Raw genomic sequence first — 8,337 nt, forward strand, 5'->3', positions numbered from 1 at the left:
GAAGGAAGGAAGGAAGGAAGGAAGGAAGGAAGGAAGGAAGGAAGGATGGAAGGAAGGAAGGAAGTAAGGAAGGAAGGAAGGAAGGGAAAGAAAACTAGGACAGAAGGAAAGAGTTGCAAGTCTGTGCTGCAATTTCCTGCCTGTCCACCTGCTAAAAGGCGGTTACGTATCTGGCTCTGACCTTCTGCTGGCCGACGGGTAAAATCTGTTTGGAGACCAGACACTCTGTGTTCATACAGTAAAAGCCAAATTGCCCAGGAAAATTACAACCATTCCAGGTGCTTATATCACACGAGAACTTCTCCGCAGGGGCACCGATAACAGAAACCCCACGTCCCACAGTGAAGGAGATCTGAAACGACATCCACGCAAGGGGCGCATAGCCAATTTCATGAGACTATTTCTCATAATCATTCTCAATATAAATTGATAGCATCACCCGAATATACAATTTAGAAAAAAACAACTCACTGAGGACCAATATGATACAGTCTGGAGATGTGCTCCCTGTTGGTTTGGCTTGGCCCAGAGATAAGTTTTGAAAGCTATTCAGGAGAGAAAACATACTTAATAGGTATTTTAAGTAATCCTCCCTGAATTTTCTTCTTCTCAGACTGAGAAACAGAATGGCTGTGAGCTAAAGATTATACACCCTGACAGCAACCTACACTGCCAGCTGGGTACAGCCCTCCTGCTCACAGCTTCCTCATTTCTGGGCCTTCATTCTGGTGTGCAAGGCAAGAGGCTGGACAAGATGATCACTAAGGAACCTTCCAATGATAAAGGTTAAGGATTCCAGAGACTCAGGAAGAACAGAGACCTCTCTGGAGCCACAGAGGCAGAGCCACGCCACCAGTCCAAGGACCAGCTACGGACAGCCACGGAGGAAAGGAGAAGACAGAAAAGACCAGCTGCCCCAGGACTCACAACATAAAACATTCAAACTCGTGATCCTGAGTCTCACTGCAGCTCTTCCTGTTCTTTCGAAAATTATGTTCATCTGTCTTGGTGCAATTCTTTGAGGCCATAACATCGGGTAGAAAAGGCTTCTGGCCATCTCTGCAGGTGTTTGTGACTACTTATGGAAGACTTATGGTGGGAAAGATCCCCAAAGACACTTGTTTGGTTGCTCACCTCATTTAGTTTTAAAGAGTAAACAGCCCCATTTAACTGCTATCAACCCCATCATAATCATTTTGGGGGCAATCGAAACCCTACTAACCCTACTCCCATCCCAGGAATTGGGCACAGTCTCCAGGGCACAAGTTCTGGTCTGAGGAAGATCCACACAACTGAGAGAGGACAGGGCAGCGCAGCCACAGGCCAAAGACCCAGCACTACCTCCACGCACCCAGACAGAGGAGCTATTTCCCTGGACAGGTTGAAGTCTAAATGTGCCAAAGGCCCCAGATGCTCTGATGTGAGTCAAGCATAAAAAGTCAACAGAGAAATGGAAAATTGTAGCAAGGAAATTGGATTTTGAAAATCCATTTGGGTTTGGTAATGTATAGCATATCAGCATCTGTAAAAGAAGTAAAAATAGTGCAGGATACATACTTTAGGATATATTAAAGCATAAATAAAGTTTATAGTGCCAATCAGAATTTTTTTTAAACATGAGCTCTTCTTTTGAAAATGAGAGAGGAATAGAATTCAATAAAAATATAAATGTGTCTGCCTCTGCATTTCTGATATGATCCTGGGTATTCTTGAACAGAATTAAGTGCAGGAGAGGAACTAAAGATTTGCTGGACTTCTGTTATACGCCAGGCACCATACTTGAGCTATGTAAGTATGTATTTACACATGCATATATGTAAATGGAGGTAAGTTCATCCACCACCGCTCTCTAAGACAGGGGCCAACATGCTTTTTCTATAAAGGGTTAGATAGTAAATAAATATTTTCAGCTTTGCAGCCACACAGTCTCTGTCATAATGATTCAACTCTGCCACTGTAGCATAAAAGCAGTCACAGACAATAGATACACAAATAGATGTGGTAATGTGCCAATAAAACTTTATTTATAAAAATAGGCACTGGGCCAGATTTTACCCAGGAGCTGCAATCTGCCAATCTGCTCTCAGGAAGAAGCATTATTCTTTCCATTTCACACATGGAGACTTGTCATCAGAGCTACTAAAGGACATACCCAGCTAGAGATCTCAGGGGAAGAGGAGTGACATCATATGCATCAATAAGATTAGTAACACCTCTCAGCCATAAAAAAAAAAAAAAAAAGATGAAATATTACCATTTGCGACAACATGGATGGATCTTAAGAATATCACATTAAGTGAAATAAGTGAGACAGAAAAGTACAAGAACCGTATGATTTCACACATATGTGGGATAGGAAACAAAAAGCAACAAACGAACAGACAAAAAAAACCTCATAGATACAGACTACAGAGTGGTGGTTACTGGAAGAGAAAGGGGGTAGGAGAGGATGAAGAGGTAAAAAGGGACCAAGTATATGGCGACACAAGACCAGACTTTGGGTGGTGAGCACAGGACGCAGTATACAGATGATATAGTACAGAATTGTACATCTGAAACTTATACGATGTTATTAACCAATGTCACCCTAACAAAGTTAATTTCAAAAAAAAATATAATAGTGGCATCTCCCTGTAGTAACAGCTAAACATGTAACTCTCACCACCACCGGCCCTGCTACTTTGATTATACTCATTTTACAGACACAGTATCACGAGCTCAGAGAAGTAAACTAACCCGCATGAGGCAGCAGAGCCAAGACATTAGCCCACGGCTCGGGGGTACCAAAGCCCACCCACTGTCCATTGGAGAAGTAAACTAACCCACATGAGGCAGCAGAGCCAAGACATCAGCCCGAGGCGGCTCGGGGGTACCAAAGCCCACCCACTGTCCATTGCTCCAACACCGCCCCTCTTAGAACCCAGTGTGTGTGTTCACAGAACCTCGGTCACATCCTGCTGCTGCCAGAAAAGAAAGCTGTGCCTGTAATATCCAGTGGTGGAACTCAGTGAAGAGAGAAAATGGGACAAAACATCCCCCCAAAAAGTATAAATTTGCCTCCGGTCGCTCTACGTGGCCAGTACCACTCTGGCAGAACTTACAATTTTGACAAACACAACCAGAAGCCAAGGTGATCTGCCACAATGAGGACACAGAGAAACACCCCTTCACCTGGCATATAAAGCTAGAACTGAAAGCCCTAATAGCCCACTCGGTATCCTCCTCATAGTGCTCTGAGGGTGCCTCTTGCACCAGGGGCCTGGCAGAGGGAAGGGGATGAGGCCACAGGACTGTGTCCCTCCAACTCTAAGCTCCAAAGCAGCACGGAAGCAGAGATGGGCCACCCTCATCTCTTTACTCAGAGTCTAGCCCATCGTGGGTGCTTGTCCTTTACTGTTTGATGAATGGCTGAATACACTGAAAACGCTCCTGAACTCTTGTAGAGGAGCCAGGTTGGGGCCCACAGAGGGGCTCTCGTCCGTCTTCCCTTGGGCTCCTCTCAGGGGTCAGAGCGAACCTGGTGGAGGCCTTGTAGCCAGGTAGGAATCTGGGGCTCAGGGCTCAGGCTGAACCTTTTGAGAGCATTGACCACGATCCTGCAAAGCCCAGTAGAGATGGAAAGTCTGAACCCAGAGAGCAAAGAGAAGTCAAATGATGGGCCAAGGAGAAACCATCAAGCCACCAAGGAAGAGCGAAGTGAGACACGTGCAAGTCGAGTAGCCATTAGAAGAGAAATTCAAGTCCTGGCGACAGCGACTGCTCAGGATTAACTGTGAGCTGGGTGTGAGCAGGGATGCCGGTGGGGCAAGGTAATAATGGTGCGAGGTCAAAGACTTGGAGACAGAAAGCTATTGAGCAGATACAAATCCCAACTAGATCTAAGTGACGTCATAATGATAACCAATACTCGATGCCAGGTGCTAAACTATGTGTTAACACTGTTCTGAGTGTTTACCAATATTAGCTCATTTAATGATCGCAATCACTCCATGAGATTGATACGACCATTATCTCCCATTTTATAGATAAAGCAACCGAGGTATAAAAAGGTTAAAGACTTAGTCCAAGATCACACGAATCACAAGTGGCAAAGTGAGGCTTTGAACCCAGACTAGCTTAGTCTACATTCTTACTCATTACACCAAGGCAAAGAACTTGGAAGGCAACCTTGACCTTGAAAGGAAGTTCTGGCTGAGGGAATGGATGGCTCCCCAAATCCTTGAGAGTGGCATTGAGCTAACCTGTGTGCCATCTCCCCCGAAATCACTGACAGGGTCCAAGAATACTGTCTGCAGCCTTGGAGGTCGAGGCAGGGGGATAGGCTCAGTCCCTTGGTGGGGAAGAGAAGAAATGAAGGTGGGCGCTCCAAGTCGGGCTGGAGGGTGCACGGGGTGGCATGAGTCGGACCTCACATAGCCATCTCCAATGTATAGGGAGTTTATACTTGGGAGCTATTCAGACAGACTCGAGACATAGCAGGACAAAATGGTGAAGGATACGGGAGAAGGTAATGTGGTAGAAGTGGTTTTCATTGTTTTCTGTTTTTGTTTTTGTTTTTGTTTTTTACTGGGGGATTGGCGAACATTTTCCATTAGGGGTCAGGTGGTAAATATTTTCACTTTGCAAGTATACTGGTTTTCTATTGCTACCCAACAAATTACCACAAATTTAGGGTCTTAAAACAACACCCATTTATTATCTCACAGATTCTGCAGGTCAAGTCCAAGGTTGGGCTGGCTTCTCTTCTCAAGGCCTCGCAAGGCTGAAGTCATAGTATCAGAGGAACTGCATTTCTTTCTGGAGCGTGGGGTCTTTTTCCAGCTTTGGGACCTTAATTATCCCTGCAAAATTCCTTCACCTTTGTCACGAACATAACCTAACATGGGAACTAAATCTGTCACATTCATAGTCCCACCCAAGGAATGGGAATTACACAGGATATAAATACGAGGGACTGGGATTCTTGGGGGCCGATTAGAATCCTGCCTACCTCAGGAGGCCACTTAGTTTCTGTCATTACTACTCAGCAAAGCCAGCGGGGAGCACAGAAGCAGCCACAGACAACACAGAAAGAATGGGCATTTGTATTCTAATAAAACTTGATTTATTGACACTGCACTTCAAATTGCATATGATGTTATCATGTCATAAAATAGTATGCTTTTGATCTGTCTAACCGTTTCAAAATGTAAAAACCATTCTTCTTTTATGCGCTGAGTAAAAACCAATGAATGTCCAGAATCGACCCACAGGCTGTAGTTTGCTGACCTTTGCTTGGGTGCCGTAAAAATTTCCAGTTGTAACACAGTCACAGAAAAGCACCTCGTTTCGCCAGCTGAGTGCCGGATGCCATGTGTTTTCGACACCACTTTCCCACTTCTCAGTAGTAGAATGTTCCTTCCTTCCTCTGGGGAGTGGCAGGAAAACACGCCTCCCACCCCTGGCCCACAGGATAAGTCACTGAGAGAAGCATAACAGCTCCCTGGATTTAAATATCCACATCACCTACATCACAGCATGTGTTCCTCACGGCTAGGGAGTGGCACTCCCACGTCACAGACGAGGGAACCGAGGCCACAGCGGGAGGACGTACTCAACACCGCACGTCAATCGGGGGCAGAGCCAGAGGTCTGAGAATCGGGACAGATTTCGGCTACGAAATTTGTGGGGCCCAGTGCGAAACTGAAATGCAGAGCCTCTTGCTTGAAAAAAATTAAGAATTGCAAGATGGCCACAGTAGAGCACGAAATGAAGCAAGGGGTCCTTCCAAGAGCCAGGCCCTGGGCGACTGCACAAGTCACACCCCTGTGAAGCCAGCCCTGCTCTGCGGACACACACATTCCAACGACAGAATGCTCCAACCCCCAAATCATCAAGATTCCACCCTCGTGCCGACGAGGAAGGCTTTGAAGGCAGGGCCATATCTAAGTGGGGCTTATTAATTGTGAGCAGCCTATCGCGGGGAGGCGGGTGTCGCCCCCGGAATGAATATAAACCAGCCCTGCATAAATTGAATTCCTTTTTTGAATATCTAATTGAATTTGCAGAAGTATATGCCAGGGGGGTATTTAAATAAGTGCACAAATATGATAAGAAGGCCTTCGCACCATTATATCTAATTCAGTAAGCAAAAATAACGGCAGGGCACGTTCCAATTAGTGTTTGATTTATTTGCTTTAACAAATCCAATTAGTAGAATGTTTTATAAAGTCATCCAATGTCAAACTCTCATGGATTTAACAGATAGAAACAATAGTCCTAATAGGAAAAAAAAAAAAGTTTTAAAGTTCTTTGAACAGTGAATTTATTAAAAATAAGGTGATCTCTCTCTGACGGCTTGGGTGTTCCCCAAGGACTAGAGACACAGTGTCTGATCTGTTCTATTGGTTCTTTTTCCCAGAGACACGGTGAGGCAACTCAGGTTAATTTGGCCCGTTAGCATAAATCCAGGAATGAGAACAACAAAGGTGGAAGTGAGCGACGGACGTCAAGGGAGAGTCATGAACTTGCCGCTGGGTGTCTTCCAGACCAGAGACGTGTTCCGACTTCCCAGGCAGCACAGTGGGGCAGAACAAGACAGGGCGAACAGAAACAGCAACGTGCTCGATCCTGACCCAACACGTTCATGCCCTTTCCAGGCCCCGGGTCTCACGTCTACGAACTAGAAAGTTCAACGTGATGAGTGGCCCTCAGGCATGTCCACTTTGGGTGGCGGATGATGTTCTTTGACCAGTGAGGCTCGGCATCAGTAGGGGTTAAAAGTTTGGACTTTTTCTAAAGCCAGTATCCCAGCTCTGCTATTTTTTTTTTTAACTGTGTGAATTCGGCCGAGTTATTTAACCTCTATGTATCTCAATTCCTCCATTTGTAAAACGAGGATAATAATAGTACCCAGCTCTTGGGGTTGTTATGAAGATTGAATAAATTTAATCCTTGTAAAGACTTAGTACAATGCCTGCTACGTATAGGTACCAAATCGGTATTCGTTAATATTTAATCCCAAGGTATGAATCAGAAATGGGAAAGTTAGCTATATTATGTGTGTTTAGGTTGCATAATCTCAAACACAAACAAAAGATTTTAAAGCAACTATCTGAGTTGGTCCATTATATCCTATATGGCTCAGCAGTGCTTATTGTGATAAGCTATTGATCAGCACGATAAATCCCAGCTTCGTTCACCACTTACTGCTGTGTGTCTTTGGGCAAATCACCTAACCTCTCAGGCCAGAGATTCTCCCCATGTAACAGAAAGCAATAAATTACACCCTCCTGAAGGGCACTTCGATTTCTGTCAGGCTATGAGATGGACACTATGTCTTTCAGCATGTTACCTGGCTACATTTTCTGGGATACAAAGAGGGACAGGTGTCCTCTAGAAATAGAAGCCACTGTTGAGACCAGCTTCTCCACGTGGTCTGCCATGGTCCTCAGTCTGGTACATCTGGATGCCACATAAGAGATGATGTGAGGTGTGGCAGGCAGGTTTCTGTCTTCTCACATGTCCAAGCCTTCTCAGGCACTGGTTTGCACGCAGACCCAAGAGAGCAAGCGTGGAGGAGAGCAGGTGTCTCTGCTCTGGCCAACACTGCAGGTGCTGCCAAGCTTTGTGACTGGGAGGAAAGAGCAAAGGAGGAGGCCAGGTTCAAGGTCAGCCCTCAGCTTCATCCTCCCAAGGAGAGGATAGGGGGCAGGGGAAAGAGATGTCACCTTCAGTTAGAAGTGAAGATGGCTCAATTTGGAGTCCAGCTGGAGAGCCTACCAGCCTGAAAAGCAGCCCCACTCAATCCAGAAGCCTTTTTTCTCCCCAAAAACTGTCTGAGGACAGATTCAGGGATGCCACTGCTCTCCCACGTTTCCAGAGTGAGGGGGTCATCTGGCCCGGCTCCTGATTTTCCAGGTGGGGAAACAGGCATAAAAAGGACAAGGCTGCAAAGAAAGGGGTGCAGAGCTGGGACCGAACCCAGCTCTCCTGGCCCCGGGCCAGAGCTCTGCCCACTCAGAAGCCAGAATAGCATCTTTCATCTTTTCTCAGACAACAGCAATGTCTTTTTTTTATTTTTATTTTTGAGAGAGCAATAAAAGAAAGAGATGACTACAGGTCATAACCCATCTCAGAAAAACTTTAGATCTGTTGGGAAAAGGTGAGCAAAGGTTTCCTCTACGCAGAAGAACGGGCTTTACACTGACTTCTGGCAAGAGTTCTGTCACCTTCTGAAGCCTCTGAAGCCCAAGGCAAGTTCTTGATGGTCTTGGGATTTTGCACTGCTGTTCCCCATGCCTGGAATGTTCTTGCACTAGTGTTTCATGTGGCTTCGCACAGCTGGCTCAGGGCATC

Source organism: Pteropus alecto, unplaced genomic scaffold (assembly GCF_000325575.1).
Source record: "Pteropus alecto unplaced genomic scaffold, ASM32557v1 scaffold45, whole genome shotgun sequence".
NCBI lineage: Eukaryota > Metazoa > Chordata > Mammalia > Chiroptera > Pteropodidae > Pteropus > Pteropus alecto.